Here is a 23,015-nt window from a genome sequence, read left to right as displayed (position 1 = left end):
TGGTGTTCTGCAGAGACGAAGACAGTGAACAGTGGTTTTGGTTTGGTTTTGTAATACAGCATTTGGTCACCTCACCCGTCCTCACAGCTGCTTCCAGTTTGAGATGAAACCACTTAAACCTCATGCACCCACTGTGAGCCATGGGTTTGTCACAACATTTTGTCACAAGAATTACATAAACATATAAACAGAGGGAAGACTTTCTGGCTTTGTCTTAACGTTTTGGTTTATTCCCCTGAATTCAAATGAAATACATTCAGTAAGAATTGAGTATTTAAAAACAACAACAACAATGCTAACCAGACCAGATGGCAATGTTCCATGTTATCCTTGAAAATCAGTCTAGATGTACCAGCAGTCAACACCATTGTTCCCTTACTAGGTGTTGAGCTACTAGTATGTCGACCAACTTTAGTTTTGGGCAACCAGACTTTAGATTTTATTCCTGAGCTGATAAAAGAGGAGAGCCACTTTTATTTATTTATTTATTTATTTATTTATTTATTTATTTATTTAATTTATTTATTTTAAAGATTTCATTTATCCACTTGACAGAGAGAGACCACAAGTAGGCAGAGAGGCAGACAGAGAGAGAGGGGGAAGCAGGCTCTCCGCTGAGCAGAGAGTCCGATGCGGGGCTCGATCCCAGGACCCCAGGATCACGACCTGAGCCGAAAGCAGAGACTTTAACCCACTGAGCTACCCAGGCTCCCCACTTTTATTTTTTGATATACAAATGTTCACAGTGACATTTTTGTTACAGTTTGCTTTTTTATTTCTTAACACAGTCACAGACATGGAATGAGATTTGGAGTTATCAAATATGCCATCCTGCAAGCGTGGCCCTTACACAGACCTGCTTTCATCCTGGAGAAAAACACACACTTTACTCAATGATACCACTTTTTTTTTTTTTTAAGATTTTATTCATTTGTTAGAGAGAGAGAGAGAGAGGGTAAGCACAGGCAGACAGAGTGGCAGGCTAGAGGCAGAGGGAGAAGCAGGCTCCCTGCCGAGCAAGAAGCCTGATGTGGGACTCGATCCCAGGATGCTGGGATCATGACCTGAGCTGAAGGCAGCTGCTTAACTAACTGAGCCACCCAGGCGTCCCAATGATACCACTTTTAAATGCATACCTGCTGATCCCAAGCAGACATTTTATCCTGACTCCTAATCCATTTAGCGATTATTTTCTCTCCTAATCCCTTATGCTTTTAAATCTCTCTTCTTCAACCACTACAATAACCTTCTTTCCTGTACTTTCAGCCAATTAAATTGATTTCTATTTCACTGAGAAGAACAAAGCAATTAAAAAAGACTTTCTATCCATTTTGAGTTGATCTTTGTGTACGGTGTAAGAGAAAGACCTCAACGTGAGACAGGAATCCATCAGAATCTTAGAGGAGAACATAGGCAGAAACCTCTTTGATATCAGCCACAGCAACTTCTTTCAAGATACGTCTCCAAAGGCAAAGGAAACAAAAGCGAAAATAAACTTCTGGGACTTCATCAAAATCAAAAGCTTCTGCACAGCAAAGGAAACAGTCAAAAAAACAAAGAGGCAACCCACGGAATGGGAGAAGATATTTGCAAATGACAGTACAGACAAAAGGTTGATATCCAGGATCTATAATGAACTCCTCAAACTCAACCCACATGAAACAGACAAACACATCAAAAAATGGGCAGAAGATATGAACAGACACTTCTCCAATCAAGACATACAAATGGCTATCAGACACATGAAAAAATGCTCATCATCATTAGCCCTCAGGGAGATTCAAATTAAAACCACATTGAGATATCACCTTACACCAGTTAGAATGGCCAAAATTAACAAAACAGGAAACAACATGTGTTGGAGAGGATGTGGAGAAAGGGGAACCCTCTTACACTGTTGGTGGGAATGCAAGTTGGTGCAGCCTCTTTGGAGAACAGTGTGGAGATTCCTCAAGAAATTAAAAATAGAGCTTCCCTATGACCCTGCAATTGCACTCCTGGGTATTTACCCCAAAGACACAGATGTCGTGAGAAGAAGGGCCATCTGTACCCCAATGTTTATAGCAGCAATGGCCACAGTCGCCAAACTATGGAAAGAACCAAGATACCCTTCAACGGATGAATGGATAAGGAAGATGTGGTCCATATACACTATGGAGTATTATGCCTCCATCAGAAAGGATGAATACCCAACTTTTGTAGCAATATGGACTGGACTGGAAGAGATTATGCTGAGTGAAATAAGTCAAGCAGAGAGAGTCAATTATCATATGGTTTCACTTATTTGTGGAGCATAACAAATAGCATGGAGGACAAGGGGTGTTAGAGAGGAGTAGGGAATTTGGGTAAATTGGAAGGGGAGGTGAACCATGAGAGACTATGGACTCTGAAAAACAATCTGAGGGGTTTGAAGTGGCGGGGGGGGGTGGGAGGTTGGGGTACCAGGTGGTGGGTATTATAGAGGGCACGGCTTGCGTGGAGCACTGGGTGTGGTGAAAAAATAATGAATACTGTTTTTCTGAAAATAAATAAATTAATTAAAAAAAATAAATTAAAAAAAAAAAAAAAAGACTTTCTAGGTGTACCTGCGTGGCTCAGTGGATTGAAGGGCCAAATCCTAATTTCAGCTCAGGCCATGATCTTGTGTCATGGGATCTAGCCCTGGCTCAGTGGGGAATCTGCTCCAGGATTCTTTCCTCTTTTGCTCTTCCCCTCCCTCTGCTGACTGTCTCTCTAAAATAAGTAAATAAGCGAATCTTAAAGACTTTCTATAGGTTTCTACTACCACGTCTACTCCCTTATAAATATTAGTATCAATATACTTGGCTTTCGTTCCTACTAGTATGGATAAACCATCAAGGCCCTAGACGCCAACTCTCTGGAGAACTCAAATGCACCATTTCTACAGTTTTCTTTCTCTGTTCTATCTCATCAATTTCTTTTTCTCATCTGGATCATGGCCAGCAGCACACAGCCAGACTAAATTTTCTCCCATCTCAGGCAAACCTTTTTTTGGCCCTATGTCCTCCTCCAGCTGCTATTCTGTTTCTTTGCCACCTTTCACAACAGAACTTCTCAGAGGAGTTAACCTTTGCTAATTCTTTTCCATCTTTTCCTCTGTTGATCCTACTTTGATGAGGTTTTAATTATTTCCAATCCACTCAAACTGCTCTTGTCAAGCTTACTAATTACTCCCCATTGCTAAATTCAATTGTCACATTCTATTTTATTCTATATTTTAAAGATTTATTTATTTGACAGAGAGAGAGAGAGAGAGATCATAAGTAGGCAGAGAGGCAGGCAGAGGCAAGGGCGGGGGGTGGGGGGGAGGGTGGCGCGGAAACAGGATTCCTGCAGAGCAGAGAGCCTGATGCGGGGCTCAATCCCAGGACCCTGAGATCATGACCTGAGCCAAAGGCAGAGGCTTAACCTACTGAGCTACTCAGGCACAGCAATTGTCACTTTTTAGTTCTCAAATTATTTGAAAGTATTTGTCACAGTTGATTACTCTTTCTTTGCTTCATTTAGTTATTGGGGCACTAATTCCTTTTGACTCTCTTATTTTCTTCCTCATTAGCACTCTCTCCTTGGCTGCTTTCTACCTCCTCTCCCTGGACTCTTAATTTTGCACTGCTTCAGGTTTCAGTCTTTGACCTTTTTTTCTCATGTAGACTTACCCTGTGGTTTTCTTTCTTTCTTTCTTTCTTTCTTTCTTTCTTTCTTTCTTTCTTTCTTTCTTTTTAAAAATATTTTTATTTATTTATTTGATAGACAGAGATTGCAAGTTGGCAGAGAGGCAGGCAGAGAGAGAGAGAGGAGAAAGCATGCTCCCTGCTAAGCAGAGAGCCCGAAGTGGGGCTAGATCCCAGGACCCTGGGATCATGACCTGAGCCGAAGGCAGAGGCTTTAACCCACCGAGCCACCCAGGCACCCCAGCTCTGTGGTTATTATACTCCAGTCACAAGGCTTATTAAATATCATGTAACTCCTGATGACTCCCTAATTTTTATTTGCAGCCCATCTTCCCTGAACTCTCGATGAATAGATTCAGCTATCTTATTCCAGATAGGCATCTCAAAACTTAATATGTCTGAAATGACATCTAGACATGCTAATAAATACTTGTTCTTCCTAGAGTCTTCTTCATCTGAATGAATGTCAACCCTTTTCTTCCAGTTACTTGGGCGAAAAAATATTGGTGTCAGTTTGACTTCTCTTTTACCCAGTATTTGCATTGTCAAATCCTATCAGTTCAGTGTTTTCAGAATTTGTTCCATTCTTATCACTTCTTCCATAAAGACCTAGCCGCAGGCCACCATCATTCACCTTGATTACTGCAATAGCCTCCTATGTGCTCCATTTGATTCTGTTCTACCATTTTTGGTTCTGCTCAACACAACAGTCACAGTGTCTCTTGACAATGAAATATTCTACTATTCATTATCCTCCTGAGGCTTCTCAACTTGTTATCATCTTTGAGGTGCTATATAGCCCATGTCTGGATCCTATCCCTTCCCCCTCACCTTTCTGACCTCATCTCCTATCCCTTTCCAGCTCATTCACAGTATTTCAGTTATCCCAGTCTCTATACTTTTCTTTTTTGAACATTTCACTCCTCCTTCTGAGGTTTTCTGCCTATAGCCTCTTCTGCTGTGATGACTCTTACTGAGATGTTTGCACGAGTTACTCTCCTGTGTCCTTCAGGTCTCTGCTATAATGTCACTTTTTAGAGAGGCCTTTCTTGATCACTCTTTGTGCAAGTTTAACCATTTATTGAACTGCCTTTCCTTTGTCTCAGTTTTATTTTCCTCCAAAGCACTCATCACCGCTTTGTGGTCTGCACTTAACTTGTTTAATGTCTGTCGCCCCCTACTGGACTGCTCCATAAAAACAATGATTCTCTTCACTACTGTTCACCAGCACCTAGTTTGGTACCTCCCACATTGTACTTGCTCAATAAATATTCTTTGAATAAATGAATGGATGAATTTCCCCTCATTGATTCATATATGGGCACTGTATTAACAACTTTATTGTAATTGCTGTTTGCTGTGTTCCAGAAAAGGTTCTGTATTTTTCTTTCTTTCTTTCTTTCTTTCTTTCTTTCTTTCTTTTAGGTTTTATTATTTATTTGACAGACAGAAATCACAAGTAGGAAGAGAGGCAGGCAGAGAGAGAGGAAGGGAAGCAGACTCCCCGCTGAGCAGAGAGCCTGATGCAGGGCTCCATCCCAGGACCCTGGGATCATGACCTGAGCCGAAGGTAGAGACTTAACCCACTGAGCCACACAGGTGCCCTGTATTTTTCTTTCTGTCTTAATCCCATTTTTAAGCATCTTCCACCTTCTATTTCTACACACTCAATTCATAACTATATTTTCAGGCTCAATTTACATGCTATGCTATATGCAAGGATATTACCAACTAGAAAATAGATCAGTCCTTAAAATATCTATAGTATTTTATAAATGTAATATACCCAGGGCTTCCAGCACTTTCTCTTCTATCACTGTATACATTCTTACACAGTAAGTATCAAGTCTGTCCTCTTGTTTACTTTCTCTCCCCGAACTCCAGACTCTAGTATGTATGTGTTCCTCAAAAATGGATGGCTTTTTGAATAAATATAAAAATGAAATAGTCATTTCACTAATACATACAAGGGTATACAGAAATCCTTACCATGGTTTCAAATAAGGGCTTTTAGAAATAAAATCCAGAATAATTATATACACTACACAAATCTAAATGATCTCCTTTAACCCTACAGATTCAATTTGTAGTATCCAAAGCCTCAGTCACCATTCCTCTCTTATCTTAGCCTTCTTCTTCTTTTTTTTTCTTTTAGAATCTTCCAAACTGTTTCTACCTCTGGATCTTTCCCCTAATTGCTTTTCTGCTTAGATTTTTACATAGCTTGTTGTTTTGTAAATTGAAAACCCACAAATCAGGTCAAATATCACCTTTTATATATGCCTCCTTTCCTTGCCCACCTAAAGTCCCTTCCAATTCTTTATCAAGTCACCTTCCATTACTGTCTTCATAGCACTTATCACTATTTGAAATTATGTTTTAAAATTTGTTTACTTGTTAATCAGATGTATTTTACCTCCTCTCCTGCCCTCTGCCCATAACCCATATCTCACATATCTAGAACATGAGATGCATGGAGAACAAAGACATTGTTTGCCTTTTTCATGGCTGTGTCCACTGAGCCTCAAACTGTGGAAACTTATAGAAACTAAATAAACATATATTCAGTTAATTTTTAAAAAAATAATTGCTTAGCTTCACTTTTAAAATAACTACTATATTTATTAATAATCATTCCAGGATTTATTAATTGAACAGGATTTCCTTGTTGCTTTGTCTTCACCACAAGAATCCATACATTCATCTAAAAAAGGAAAGTACAGCTTCTGAAGTATGTCTTTTCAGAGATACCCCAAAGGCAGGAAACATCCTGAAATAAACTGCAATTTGTTCATAAACTGACCTGTAGGCCTTCTAATTTGTGAAAGACAAAACTTAGCTCCTGAAATAAGCACCTTCCTACTCATGAAACTATTTTGTGCTGATGAAATCATACAGCATCAGTAGTTTCCAAGGAGGAATAGTCTGAAAATAATTCCCCAAATCTCTAAGAAAGAGGTAGTTCAGGGTGGAAATATACACTATGACCTTCCAAATCACTAATATCTAAGAACATGAGTGCTTTGTGGCAAACTGTGGCTTTCACTGCTTTTGTTTGCATAGATTTATTAAAATGTTTTTCATGAGACCAACAAAAAGATCTATATAAACATATAGAATTGGCACCATGGAAACAGATTCATGCTGAAGGGTTTTATACTTAGCTGTCTTAATGTGTTTCCATTGTGGTTGACATTTGCTGAAGACAAATGGAAACATCTTGTCTTAACATGAAACTTTAACATGAAGCTTTCTGAGATCCTCCGAGCTGACACAACCTCTCTTCTTCCTTTTAGCTGCACAGCCGTCTCTCTTTTTACAATGTGTCACTTTTGACCTTTTATTATGGTTATGCCTCTTTACTCCTAAAGAATGGAATTCATAACTGACCTCAGTATTTTTCCATCACTTCCATTGCCTTCTATAATTTTAGGTATATACATGGTATTCAATAAGTGTTTGTGGAATAAACAAACAACAATATTTGTATATACACAGTTTTTTTTACTCTTTCCGGATCAAAATTTCTAGAGGAACAAACTGACAATGATTGATTTTTTTTTCATTAAGCTTTTTTTTTTTACTTCTGGAAAGATTCACACACATAGAATTGTGTAGAATATAGATTTCCAGATTCCTAGGCAGCTGAAATGTCTGTCTTTCTTCCTATTTGTATGCTTTTAATAAATACCATAGAGTATGTAGTATTAAATTATAATCAAATGGTAGAAAGATGCTATAATACATAGATCCTCTTATACTCTAGTATGATACTAAGCAAGATGATTATAATGTATGGGGTGTAGAAGAGTGGAATTTAGATACATAGGGTTATATTCAGTCAGGCAGAGTGACTAGGTCTAGGTATTGGAAATTCGGGGGCTTCTTCAAGAATGACAGGTTGATAGCTCTATTTGGAGGGGACACTGAATAAAGAATTAGAGTGCAAGGCAGTTTGAGAAAAAATTTGCAGACTGGTTGTAAGTCCTGGACTGTTTGGATGAGGTCTTTTCAGAAGCTGGTGTGGTATTCTAGGTAATTTTTTTTCCTATAGGAAGATACGTAAACTGAAATTTTGTTGCTTCTTGACACCTAAGATGAAAAGGATGATCAGAGAATGAATGGGTCACATATGTGTAATTTTTCTCTATTTATGCATATATTTTTTGTGAGAAATATTGCTGTTTAGATTTATATACTAAATCAGGCAGTGTTTCAGATTTAGATCCTCAGTATAAATATCAGAATGGGTTTTTGTTTGTTTGTTTTATTAGATCCTGTGACTCAGAGCCCTGGTCACAAAATAAATTTTAAATTTCATCTGATTTTTTTTAGGAACTTCCATTATAAAGGTACTAATGGCAATTGATCTAGAATAACTTCTAATTTAACATTATGTGGCTACAGTGAATGTGATGTTTACTATCTGAGTAAGAGATTTCACATCTTTTTTTTTAAAAGAACCTACTATCAGAAGAAAGCGGATAGCGGGAAAAATTTAGTTAACAATACAAATTAACTCTACCATATCCAGGGTGATAATACTTGAATACCATCTGAAAGGATCACCATATTACAAGACAGTTGATTTTAGTTATTTTACAGCACAAAGCAGAGACCCAGGTACCTAGGAGTAACTCCTTATTAAACTCTTACTGAATCACTAGTACATTCTGAGCCCTTGTTGGGTATAAAGTACAAAAGAAATCTTGCCAATGGTGAAGACACAAGGGGAGAAGTCATAGATTTCTGGTTTAAGCTGGTAGATGTGGTTGTTTTTTTTTGTCTCCTCAGTGTATGTACCAATCAATATTAGCTTATTTCTTTGCTTTTTACTACTTTGGTGGGGGGGGGAGGCCATGTAAATTGCCCTTCATTCTTTGATCCTGACTTTTAAAACTTTTAAATACTTCTAATTTTCATTATATATATATATATATATATATATATATAGAGAGAGAGAGAGAGAGAGAGATCCGTGTGTGTATGTGTGTGTGTGTGTGTGTGTATAAGCCAGACAGATTGATGGCATTTAATGAGATGACTATGTTCCAGATGTGATGTCTACTCTGCTGGTCCAAAATTCACTCACAGGGATCAAAATCTAGAGGGCTGAATCAGACTGAATCTAGACTGAATCAGTCTAGAAGAATGTCTAGAAGAATGACTGATAAGTCAAATGCTAAGTAATTATAAACCATAAGAGGGAAAAACCCACCACCAACAAAAAATACTCCAGTACCTGGAAAAATTCTTATCTATTACCCAGGATGTTACTTTCTCGTTTTCAATCAACATGTGGAATAGAATCAATAACCAGAATTTTGCTTTGTGAGCACAAAATCAGATCAAATAGAATTGTATATGCTCATAGGCTATTTCATCCAAAATATGGAGACACTTGATGATTTACCCTTATGACAGACATTTGAGAAATTGCTTCTCTTGCTCTCATTCAGATGATTCTTTCAGATGAGAATATTGCCTGTGTAATACTTGTGACACATTGTAAGCTATACTATAATCTGGGAAGTTCAATATAATGTTTTAAAATAAGCCATTACTTTTACTTTACACATAAAGAATAAAATTCATATTCTTTTTATGGTTGATTATAAAATTATCAGTTTCTTCCAGAATAATAATAATAACAATAATAATATGTACAGAACATTTGCCATGCATCAGGTGCTTTTCTATTTATTTTATGCAATGAACTCATTTAATCTTTGTAACTCTATAAGGTTAACAATCTATCCCCACTTTCTTGTAGGAAATGATTCACAGGGAGGTGAAGTATGTTCCCCAAGATTGTGCAGTTTGATATGTAAATTCTAGCAAGTCATGCTCTAAAGACTGTGTTCTTTTTTTTTTTTCTTTTTGAGAGCAAGAGAGAGAGAGAGAGAGAGAGAGAGACCATGTGCAGGGGGTACGGAGGGGAAAAGGGAGAGGGAGAAAGACTCTCAAAAAGGCTCCACACTCAGTGTAGAGCCCATTGTAGGGCTCCATCTCATGACCATGAGATCATGACCTGAGGAGAAATCAAGTCTGTTGCTTAGCTAACTGAGCTACCCAGGAGGCCCAAGACCTCTTGAACTGTTTTTCCATACTATCTTCCAGGATATTAGCTAAGAGTTAGGATGCATATTTTCCAATGTTATTCTTTCTCCTGCCCTTTCTCTTCTCTTCTCTTTCCTTCCTTCCTTCTTTCCTCTTCCCTTTTAACCTTTCCTTTCCTCCCTCTTCTCCCTTTCCTTTTCCTTTCTTTTCCTTTTCTTTCCCTTTCCTTCCCTTCCTTTTTCCCTTTTCCTTTCTTCCTCCTCCCTCTCTCCCCCTCCTTTTCCTTCTCTCTCCTCTCCTTTCCCTTTCCTCCACCTTTTCTGTCTCTCCTCTCCTCTTCTCTTTCTCTCTTTCTCTCCCTTTCACATCCAGAGATGTGCAGTAACTTTCCTAATGTCATATAGCTAATAATATAATTTCACAATTTTTTTCTTCTTATTCATACCACATAAACCACTAGAACTGGATTTGGAAGAACTGGTTCATGCCCTGACTCAGTCACTTCTTGGTCTCACAGTTTTTAGGTAAATCACAGCCCACTGTTTCCTCATATAAACATTAAATAAATTAATTCTGTATCACAGGACTCGTATGAAGCAAAATAGACTTCATATAGGGTCATTCTGGACCTAGTGAATTCTGTGAGAGCAAAACATCCACTGGGTCTGAGTATAATTATAATTAAAGGTCATGTAAAATAATGCTCACTTTGTAGTCTTTCAACACTATCACATTTCCTGGAAAAACTTGTTAGCTTCCTTTCATGGCAAAAGTGTATTGAAAAGACCAACTTTTCCAGCTCTAGTCATTCTGCTAAGAAGTGACTTGTGTTGGCCCTGATTGTACTGACAGTGTTTCCAATTGTTCTCATGGGTTTGAGAGTTGCTCTCCTCAGCAAAGGTAGTTCCCAGGCAGGAACAACCTTTCTGTGTCCAATATTGATGTCAGCCCGAGGCAATTCCCAAATGATGTTTCACTGGTCCCATTTATTAGATAACAGGCTTTCCTTTGGATTGTCTTCCACCTAGATCTTTAAGTAGCTAGCCACATCAGTCCAGTTCTTTAAATATTTCTCTTAGGCACATCTCTTTTGGGTTTCTTAGTGAGCCTTCTACCATACTAATCATTTATTACTGGACCATCATAAGTAACAAACAGTCTCTAGATTTTGAGTTCTAAATACCTCTTACATTCCAATCCTTGAGCATTCCTGTTACTTTAGCTACCAGCCAAAGTCAGTTAGAATCTAATAGTGAGGGGGGTGCCTGGGTGGCTCAAATTGTTAAAGTGTCTGTCTGTGGCTCAGTTCATGGTCTCAGGGGCCTGGGATCTAGCCTTGTGTTGGGCTCCCTGCTCAGTGAGGAGTCTACTTATCCCTCTCCCCCTGCCTTACACCCTACCTGGGCTCATGCTCTCTCTCTATCTCTCAAATAGATAAATAAAATCTTTAAAAAAAAGAATCTAATAATGAATTTTCAGTAGGTTAAAACAGCATCTGATTTCATCATTCAATAGGTTAAAATAGCATCTGATTTCATTTAAACTTCCACAAAATTTAGAACACGTAAGAGGCTTTGTTTTGTTTTGTTTTGTTTTGTTTGAGTGCAAGTAAATAGGGAGAGGGAGAGGGTGAGAATCTCAAGCAGACTCCATGCTGAGTGTAGAACTCCATGATGGGCTTGATCTTACCACCCAGAGATCATGACGTGAGCCAAAATCAAGATTTAGATGCTCAACTGACGGAGCCACCCAGGTGCCCCTCTAACATTTCATTCTAATTAACTTCCAAATAGAACTTTAATTCAAGATATTCAGAGCATAAATAAGTAACAGCTGTTTTTGTAGATGGCAAAATAAAGTGCTGCTATTAAAAATTGTGAAGAGTTTTGGGAAAAAATTACTAAACAGATAATGAAAAGAGATAAAATCTGTTAAAATTTAAATTAAATTTCAGTAAGAAAAAAACATTTTTTTAAAGATTTTATTTATTTGACAGACAGAGATCACAAGTAGGCAGAGACGCAGGCAGAGAGAAAGGAGGAAGCAGGCTCACTGCCGAGCAGAGAGCCCGATGCTGGGCTCAATCCCAGAACCCCAAGATCATGACCCTAGCCGAAGGCAGAGGTTTTAACCCACTGAGCCACCTAGGCGCCCCCAAACCTTTGTTTTTATACAAACCAGTTTTAAATCTAATGAGAAATTTATTAAAACCCATGGTAAAAATAGAAAAACATCATTAGAAAAGTATAGTAACTTAGCAGCTAATACATGTTTTTCTCTTCCCTCCCCCCTCCTTTCCCCTTCTCTCCTTTCCTCTGCCTCTGTTTGCCTGTCTTGCTCCTTCCTTCCTCTCTCTTTGACTCTGTCTCTTTTAATAGCTCCTGTTAAAAATATTAGATCTGGTCCCGGACTCAGGGTGATGGGAATGATGGAAGAGTGAGGAGGTGATAAAACTAATTACTTATAGTTACATATGTAGAGGTGAGAATGCATTTATGCCCCCTAATTAATTTCCTTGCATCTGATATAATTTCTCTCATTTTCCTTACATCTGATATAGTTTCTCTCAAATCTCTTCTAAGTTGCCAGAATGATCAACATGCAATTTTAATCATTTCTTTTCCTGCCCCATTACCTACAAGCTTTTAATTTTATCATGCTGACCCCTATACCAACATCCAGCCTCATCTTTTACTACTTTTGCCTCCCACTTTACATTCCAGCAATATCAATCTCAATATGTTTGAGATTCCCATACACATCTACTACATGTACTAGTGTGGAGTTCACTCTTCTTGAGATGTGTTACTTGTTCCCATTTTTTCTCTGTCACTAAGAAAATTCTTTTCAGGTCATGGGTCGCCTCTTCTGAATTATCCTTCCTTTCAATCTTTGTACTGGATGAGGTATTTCTATTAATCATACATAGTTCTTTCTGATGTTTTACCCAAGAGCATTTCTCAATAAAACTTCCACATGCAAATCTCTGTCTTACTTCCTATGTCCAGGGAACCCAGACTTGGACAGCTATTAGTAGTCCTAGGAAACAATGTCTAAATGAGATATGGAGATCATGAAATTTACTTTTTTTTTTTTAAATTTATATATTAGAGAGAAAGAGGAGAAAGGAAGAGGAGCAAGAGGGAGAGAGAGAATCCTAAAGCAGATTCCCTGCTGAATGAGGAGCCTGATAAAGGGCTTCATTCCACCCATGAGATCCTGACCTGAGCCAAAATCAACAGTTGGAAGCTCAAGGAAGCTCAACCAAATGAACTATTCAGATGCCCCTGGAGATCATGAATTTTATTTTTTTAATTTTTTTTTTATTATTTAGAAACATATAATGTATTATTAGCCCCAGGGGTATACGTCTGTGAATTGCCAGGTTTACATATTTCATAGCACTCACAACACATACCCTCCCCAGTGTCTATAACCCCACCACCCTCTCCCTCGCCCTCTCCCCCCAACAATCCTCAGTTTGTTTTATGAGATTAAGAGTCTTTTATGGTTTGTCTCCCTCCCAATCACATCTTATTTGATTTATTCTTTTCCTACCCCCCAAACCCTCCATGCTGCATCTCCACTTCCTCATATCAGGGAGATCATATGACAGTTGTCTTTCTCTGATTGACTTATTTCGTTAAGCATAATAACCTCTAGTTCCATCCACTTCATCACAAATGGCAAGATTTCATTTCTTTTGATGGTTGCATGGTATTCCATTGTGTATATATACCACCTCTTCTTTTTTCATTCATCTGTTGATGGACATCTAGGTTCTTTCCATAGTTTGGCTATTGTGGACATTGCTGCTATAAACATTTGGGTGCATGTGCCCCTTCGGATCACTATGTGTGTATCTTTAGGGTAAATACCCAGTAGTGCAATTGCTGGGTCATAGGGTAGCTCTATTTTCAACTTTTTGAGGAACCTCCATGCTGTTTTCCAGTGTGGTTGCACCAGCTTGCATTCCCACCAACAATGTAGGAGGGTTCTCCTTTCTCCACATCCTTGCCAGCATCTATCATTTCCTGACTTGTTAATTTTAGCCATTCTGACTGGTGTGAGGTGGTATCTCATTGTGGTTTTGATCTGTATTTCCCTGATGCCGAGTGATATGGAGCACTTTTTCATCTGTCTATTGGCCGTCTGGATGTCTTCTTTGCAGAAATGTCTGTTCATGTCTTCTGCCCATTTCTTGATTGGATTATTCTTTGGGTGTTGAGTTTGATAAGCTCTTCATAGATTTTGGATATTAGCTCTTTATCTGATATGTCGTTTGCAAATATCTTCTCCCATTCTGTCAGTTGTCTTTTGGTTTTGTTGATTGTTTTCTTTGCTGTGCAAAAGCTTTTGATCTTGATGATGTCCCAATAGTTGATTTTTGCCCTTGCTTCCCTTGGCCTTTGGTGATGTTCCTAGGAAGAAGTTGCTGCGGCTGAAATCAAAGAGGTTGCTGCCTGTGTTCTCCTCAAGGATTTAGATGGATTCCTTTCTCACATTGAGGTCCTTGCTCCATTTTGTGTCTATTTTCATGTGTGGTGTAAGGAAATGATCCAATTTCATTTTTCCGCATGTGGTTGTCCAGTTTTCCCAACACCATTTGTTGAAGAGACTGTCATTTTTCCATTAGATATTCTTTCCTGCTTTGTCGAAGATTAGTTGACCATAGAGTTGAGGGTTTACTTCTGGGCTCTCTATTCTGTTCCATTTATCTATGTGTCTGTTTTTGTGCCAGTACCATACTGTCTTGATGACGACAGTTTTGGAATAGAGCTTGGAGTCTGGAATCGTGATGCCCCCAATTTTGGCTTTCTTTTTCAATATTCCTTTGGCTATTTGAGGTCTTTTCTGGTTCCATATAAGTTTTAGGATTATTTGTTCCATTTCTTTGAAAAAAAAATGGATGGGATTTTGATAGGGATTGCATTAAGTGAGTAGATTGCTTTAGATAGCATAGACATTTTCACAATATTTGTTCTTCTAATCCATGAGCATGGAACATTTTTCCATTTCTTTCTATTTGCCTCAATTTCTTTCATGAGTACTTTATAGTTTTCTGAGTATAGATTCTTTGCCTCTTTGGTTAGGTTTATGCCTAGATATCTTATGGTTTTGGGGGCAATTGTAAATGGGATTGACTCCTTAATTTCTCTTTCTTCTGTCTTGTTGTTGGTGTAGAGAAATGCAACTGATTTCTGTGCATTGATTTTATATCCTGACATTTTACTGAATTCTTGTACAAGTTCTAGCAGATTTGGAGTGGAGTTTTTTGGGTTTTCCACATATGGTATCATATCATCTGCAAAGAGGGATAGTTTGACTTCTTCTTTGCTGATTTGGATGCCTTTAATTTCCTTTTGTTGTCTGATTGCTGAGGCTAGGACTTCTAGTACTATGTTGAATAGCAGTGGTGATAATGGACATCCCTGCCATGTTCCTGACCTTAGCAGAAAAGCTCTCAGTTTTTCTCCATTGAGAATGATATTTGCGGTGGGTTTTTCATAGATGGCTTTGGTAATATTGAGGTATGTGCCCTCTATCCCTATACTTCGAAGAGTTTTGATCAGGAAGGGAAGCTGTACTTTGTCAAAAGCCTTTTCAGCATCCTTTGAGAGTATTATATGGTTCTTGTTCTTTCTTTTATTAATGTATTGTATCATACTGATTGATTTGTGGATGTTGAACCAAATTTGCAGCCCTGGAATAAATATCTCTTGGTCGTGGTGAATAATCCTTTTAAAATACTGTTGGATCCTATTGGCTAGTATTTTGGTGAGAATTTTCGCATCTGTGTTCATCAAGGATATTCATCTATAATTCTCTTTTTTGGTGGGATCCTTGTCTGGTTTTGGGATCAAGGTGATGCTGGCCTCATAAAATGAGTTTGGAAGTTTTCCTTCCATTTCTATTTTTTGAAACAGTTTTAGAATAGGAATTAATTATTCTTTAAATGTTTGGTAGAATTTCCCTGGGGAGCCGTCTGGCCCTGGGCTCTTGTTTGGAGATTTTTGATGACTCTTTCAATCTCCTTACTGGTTATGGGTCTGTTCAGGTTTTCTATTTCTTCCTGGTTCAATAGTGGTAGTTTATGTGTCTCTAGGAATGCATCCATTTCTTCCAGATTGCCAAATTTGTTGGCGTAGAGTTGCTCATAATACGTTTTTACAGTTGTTTGTATTTCTTTGGTGTTGGTTGTGATCTCTCCTCTTTCACTCATGATTTTATTTATTTGGGTCCTTTCTATTTTCTTTTTGATAAGTCTGGCCAGGGGTTTATCAATCTTATTAATTCTTTCAAAGAACCAGCTCCTAGTTTTGTTGATTTGTTCTACTGTTCTTTTGGTTTCTATTTCATTGATTTCTGCTCTGATTTTTATTATTTCTCTTTTCCTGCTGGAATTAGGCTTTCTTTGTTGTTCTTTCCCCAGCTCCTTTAGGTGTAGGGTTAGGTTGTGTACTTGAGACCTTTCTTGTTTCTTGAGAAAGGCTTGTATCACTATATATTTTCCTCTCAGAACTGCCTTTGCTGTGTCCCACAGATTTTGAACTGTTGTGTTTTCATTATCATTTGTTTCCATGATTTTTTTTCAATTTTTCTTTAATATCCTGGTTGACCCATTCATTCTTTAGAAGGATAATGTTTAGTCTCCATGTATTTGGGTTCTTCCAAATTTCCTCTTTGATTGAGTTCTAGCTTCAGAGCATTGTGGTCTGAAAATATGCAAGGAATGATCTCAATCTTTTGATACCAGTTGAGACCTGATGACCCAGGATGTGATCTATTCTGGAGAATGTTCCATGTGCATTGGAGAAGAATGTGTATTCTGTTGCTTTGGGTGGAATGTTCTGAATATATCTGTGATGTCCATCTGACCCAGTGTGTCATTTAAGGCCTTTATTTCCTTGTTGATCTTTTGCTTAGATGATCTGTCCATTTCAGTGAGGGGAGTGTTAATGTCCCCTACTATTATTGTATTATTGTCGATGTGTTTCTTTGATTTTGTTATTAATTGGTTTACATAGTTGGTTGCTCCCACCTTGGGGGCATAGATATTTTAAATTGTTAGCTCTTTTTGTTGGACAGACCCTTTGAGTATGATATAGTTTCCTTCCTCATCTCGTATTATAGTCTTTGGCTTAAAATCTAATTGATCTGATATAAGGATTGCCACCCCAGCTTTCTTTTGGTGTCCAGTAGCATGGTAAATTATTTTCCACCCTCTCACTTTAAATCTGGAGGTGTCTTTGGGTCTCAAATGAGTTTCTTGTAGGCAGCATATTAATGGGTTTTGTTTTTTTATCCTTTCTGATACCCTGTATATTTTGATTGGGGCATTTAGCGCATTTACATTCAGGGTAACTATCGAGAGATATTAATTTAGTGCCATTGTATTGCCTGTAAGGTGACTGTTCCTGTATTTTTGTCTCTGTTTCTTTCTGATCTGCTACTTTTAGGGTCTCTCTTTGCTAAAAGGACCCCTTTCAATATTTCCTGTAGAGCTTGGTTGGTGTTTGCAAATTATTTCAGTTTTTGTTTGTCCAGGAAGCTTTTTATCTCTCCTTCTATTTTCAATGATAGCTTAGCTGGATATCATATTCTTCGCTGCATGTTTTTCTCATTTAGTGCTCTGAATATATCATGCCAGTTTTTTCTGGCCTGCCTGGTCTCTGTGGATAAGTCTGCTGTCAATCTATTTTTACCATTGTACATTACAGATTTCTTTTCCTGGGCTGCTTTCAGGATTTTCTCTTTGTCACTTAGACTTGTAAAATTTACTATTATATGACGGGGTGTGGACCTATTCTTATTGATTTTGAGGGGCTTCTCTGCACCTCATGGATTTTGATGCTTGTTCCCTTTGCCATATCAGGACAATTCTCTACCATAATTCTATCCAATATATTTTCTGTTCCTCTCTCTCTTTCTTCTTCTTCTGGAATCCCAATTATTCTAATGTTGTTTCATCTTATGGTATCACTATCTCTCAAATTCTCCCCTCGTGATGTGGTAGTTGTTTGTCGCTCTTTTGCTCAGCTTCTTTATTCTCTGTCATTTGATCTTCTATATCACTAATTCTTTCTTCTGCCTAATTTATCCTAGCAGTAAGAGACTCCCTTTTTGATTGTACCTCATTAATAGCTTTTTTTAAAATTTCAACTTGGTTAGATTTTAGTTCTTTTATTTCTTCAGAAAGGGCTTTTATTTCTCCAGACAGGGTTTCTCTAATATCTTCTGTGACTTTTTTGAGCCCAGCTAGCACCTTGAGAATCGTCATTCTGGACTCTAGATCTGACATATTACCAATTTCCACCTTGATTAGATCCCTAGCCTTCAGTACTGCCTCTTGTTCTTTTTCTTGTGATGAGTTTTTCCATCTTGTCATTTTATCCAGATAAGAATATATGAAGGAGCAAATAAAATACTAAAAGGGTGGCAAAGGGGAGGTGAATCATGAGAGACTATGGGCTCTGAAAAACAATCTGAGGGGTTTGAAGGGTGGGGGGTGGGAGGTTGGGGGAACCAGGTGGTGGGTATTAGAGAGGGCATGGATTGCATGGAGCACTGGGTGTAGAGTAAAAACAATGAATACTGTTATGCTGAAAATAAATTTAAAAAAAAAAAGGGTGGCAAAGACCCCCAAGAAAATTCACTTTAACCAAATCAGAAGAGACCCCCAAATTGTGGGGGGGGGAGAAAGAGGGTAAAAAGAAGTTCAGGAAAAAAAATTTTTTTAAAAATAAAGAAAAAATATATATATATTAGACTGGTGATTAGAACAGGGTCACCCACTCAATTTTGGGAGTATTTTAGTCTCTTAGAAGAAACTACCTCCCAAAATTTTAAAGAATGAAAAACATGTATAAGGGTCAACACAATGAAGGGATGGAATTATGACTATAAAGATGAAAAAAAAATTTTTTTTAATTTCTAAAAAAGGAGTTGATAAAATAAGTTGGTTGGGATAATAAGGAAAAAGAAAGTGGAGAGAATTTGCTTGGGATGGAGACTAGAACAAGCCCGGTGTTAGATTTAGGGTGTATTTTGATCTATAAGAAGAAGTTGTACCCCAAATTTTTTAGAAGAAAAAACCCTATGTGTATACAAAAATAAACTTAGATACAATGAAGGATAAAATATGACTATAATAATGAAGCTTCAAAAATATTTTTTTAAATGAAAGATATTGTTAAGATAAACTAGTTAAAAAATGCTAAAGGAGGAAAGGGTGAAAGTTAAAAAAAAATAGCAGAAGAAAATAAAATAAAATTAAAAAATAATTAACTTTGCAAGACTAAAGAATCATGGGGAGAAAGCCATGAATTCCATGCTTTGCTTTCTCCTCTGGAATTCCACTGTTCTCCTTTGTAAGTGAACTTGGTCTTGGCTGGATTTCTTGTTGATCTTCTGGGGGAGGGCCCTGTTGTAGTGATTCTCAAGTATCCTTGCCCGAGGCAGAATTACACTGCCCTTACCAGGGACCAGGCTAAGTAATCTGCTCGGATTCGCTTTTGGGAGCTTTTGTTCCCTGAACGCTTTCTGTAGAGTTCTGGAGGATGGGAATGAAAATGGTAGCCTCCCAATCTCTGGTCCAGAGGAGCCGAGAGCTTGGGGCCCCACTCCTCAGTGTGCCCTCGGAGAAAAGCGCTCAATCACTCCTGTCTCTCTGGCCTCTGGCTGCGCTCCAAGCTCACCCAGCCCATGACCAAGCATCTCTGTCTTTGGCTCACAGCTCTGCCTGGAGTCTCCAAACCCCACAGATCCCTGAGCTATTTCAGGGGTGTCTCTCCAGAATTCTCCACTCACAGAGCAGTGGCCTGTGCCACGGATTATGCTTCAAGGTAGCCCTGAGTTAAGAGCTCACTCCTTGGCTCCATCTCTGTAGCTGGCTTTCCTGCACTAATACCTGTGAGCTCTCAAAACACCCCCGATCCTTCTGTGACCCCGCGGGACCTGAGGTCACACTGCCTCTGCATGGGCTTTACCTCGGTTAGTCTCTGGAGTGATGTCCCTCAGTGCAGCAGACTTTTAAAAGTTCTCATTTTGTGCTCCATTGCTCTGCTGCTTGCCAGGAGCCGGCCCCTCCCCCTGCAGTCTATCTTCCCATCACTTTGGATTCACTTTTCTGCCTTTCCTACCTATCAGAATGTGGTCGATTTTCTGTTTCTAGAATTGTTGCTCTTCTTTTCTTCAATCTCCTGTTGGATTTATAGGTGTTCAGAATGGTTTGATAAGCTATCTAGCTGATCTCCTGCTACCTGTTGTTGTTTCAGCCTGCTACTTCTCCACCATCTTGATTCTTCCCCCCGAGATCATGAATTTCAGTTGCAGCCTTAGGAGTAATGGCAACAGTGAGTTCTGTAATTTGTTCCCCACTCCTTTCTCTTGAAAGTTTCCCCAGATAATAATACTAACTACATCATTGGCAAAGCTATTTCCAGATGTGGTCTATTTCTCCAGAGTTATGACTCCTTCTTGGGGAAATTCAGCCAACAACTAGATGGGGAGTAACAAAAGCCTGGCCTCCTTGCCTCAATTTGGAACAAACCTGAAGTGTTATTTTAGCTCTAATCCCTATGTAGCTCTTTTGAAACTTCATCACAAACCTGCTGTTGAGTTCTGCTTCCTCTTTTTCTCTTGCTGTCATTTCCTAGATTCCTTCCAAATAAACTTCCTGCATACAAATCTCTTCCTTGGAATCCATTTGTGGGAATTCTGACTGAGGACAAGACTCAAAGGTTAAGTAGCAAAATAATTATGCTTATACAGGATCCCTCTAGGTTTTCCTCCTCCTCAGGGTGAAACACTGAATGGAGACATAGTAATGTACAATCACATAGAAGACATTTTCCCTAATCTTAGAAATGAAAATTTTAGTTTTCTGGTACAAGTTTGTCAATTTTTTTTATATAATCCTCTGTGATATTTGAATTATATGAGCAATGTTAAAGTTAATTGTGATAGACTTCTCAAAAGTCTATTTCTGATAGACTTTAAACTTTGAAGAGCATGGCAGAATCTTTGGTGGGAGGGACACCACCATTGCAGAGATAAGACCAGATTTACACAGTTTAAGGATACATTTTATAAGGAGTTCTTCAGGTGGAAAAGGGCCAAGATAATTAGTCTTCATCTCCTGATTCTGTTCTCTGTCCTTGAAACTTTCCTTCATTCACATCCTAAGAAATGTCTTCAGTAGGCTCCCCAAGAGCACCTACTGGACATACCATAATTCTCAGAGAGTTGGTGCCATGACAATTCACTATCCAAGTACTTCACATACATTCCTGGGCATTGGCAGTGTGTCTATGTGTGTTCCAGCTTTCCACTTACTTCAGTGAGTGCACAAACTGCCAGTTCTCTTGTTTATTATTCACATTGCTTTATTGATTAGTTATTTCCACAGAACATTTATCTAGCATTCCTGGCAAGATAAACTTGTATAAAATAATAAATAGAACAAGAGTAAATTTAAGGTTTGGTCCCATCCCATATTGCTAGGGGATAGGCAAAACAATCATAAATGTTTGTTGGTCTCACTTTCAGTTTAATGGTGATTTCATGATATAGTGAAAAGAGAACAAGAAGAGGTGACAGATGTTCATTTTGGTCCTATTTTGGTATCTTTCATTCTTTGCATAAGCTTGAGCACTAACTCTTTCAGTGCCTCAGTTTCTCCTTTTGTAAATTGGAGCAATAATACCTACTATGCCTAATCTACTAAAAATATGAAACCAGGCAAGTGTAAGTATTTTCTAGATGATAAATGTCTATCTAAAAATAAAATATGATTATTCTTATTATTGTTTTTTCTTGGTTGAAAATAGTATGACTTTGCTCATTGAGGAGCATTTCCTCATTTCTAATGTTCCAAATGTTTGTTATGGCCATTTGTGAGTTTTCAATATTATTAAATTGATTTTAAAATGAAAACAATAATAAATGGGGCTGGGTAAGTTCTTGAAATGTCAGATAATTGCCAAATTTCTAGAAGAGCAAAACATTATATTTTGATGTATATTCATGACTTTTAAAAAGATTTATTTATTTATTTGACATTTAGAGGAAAGGGAGAAACAGGCCAAGTGGTAGACAGAGGGAGAGAGAGAAGCAGACTTCCTGCTGAGCAGGGAGCCTGATGCGGGTCTCCATCCTAGGACCCTGGGGTCATGACCTGAGCCAAAGGCAAATGCTTAAGCAACTGAGCCACCCAGGCGCCCCTCAATGATTCTTAAGTAAAAAACTGCAACATTTTTGTTTGTTTTAATCCAAGTAACAACTTCTAGTTAATGGGAAGAAGTAATCTTGACTAAGGGAAAAGAAGACTCTGAAAAGCTTATGTATTCTGAATATTGTATAGACCTAAAAAATTCAAGTTCTGTTTGATGGTTATGGTATATACCTTGTGGAAATTAGAGGTGGGATTAATGCAAAAGAAAGTCAAATTTATTGAATTCTAATTGGTGATGTAGACCTGATTAACCATATTTCTGCCAAGGAAGTTTTGCTTCTTATAAAAGAGTTTTATGAGTCATCTGTTTTATACTATATAGTTAACCATTGAAAAATGCATGGGTCAGGAATACCCACTCCCAACCAGTGGAGATCCATATATAACTCTTGAATTCCCTGAAGCTTAACTTATTTGTATAGTATCCTGTTGACCAGGAAACTTACTAAACCGTCAACACATATTTTGTATGTTATATATATTATATACTGTATTCTTATAATAAAGCAAACTAGAGAAAAGGGTGTTATTAAGAAAATCACAAGAATGGGTGCCTGGGGGGCACCTGGGTGGCTCAGTGGGTTAGGCCGCTGCCTTCGGCTCAGGTCGTGATCTCAGGATCCTGGGATCGAGTCCCACATCGGGCTCTCTGCTCAGTGGGGAGCCTGCTTCCTCCTCTCTCTCTCTCTCTGCCTGCCTCTCTGCCTACTTGTGATCTCTCTCTGTCAAATAAATAAATAAAATCTTTAAAAAAAAAAAAAAAAGAGTGGGTGCCTGGGTGTTTCAATGTGTTAAGCCTCTGCCTTCAACTCAGGTCATGGTCTCAGGGTCCTGGGATAAACCCCTGCACCAGGCTCCCTGCTCAGCAGGGAGCCTGCTTCCTCCTCTCTCTCAGCCTTCCTCTCTGCCTACTTGTGATCTCTGTCAAACAAAGAAATAAAAGCTTGAAAAATAGAGAGAAAGAAAAAAGAAAACCACAAGGATGAGAAAACACATTTATTTATTTATTTATTTATTTATTTTTATTT

Source organism: Neovison vison, chromosome 6, assembly GCF_020171115.1.
Source record: "Neovison vison isolate M4711 chromosome 6, ASM_NN_V1, whole genome shotgun sequence".
NCBI classification, from domain to species: Eukaryota; Metazoa; Chordata; class Mammalia; order Carnivora; family Mustelidae; genus Neogale; species Neogale vison.
This window is presented reverse-complemented; position numbering follows the sequence as displayed.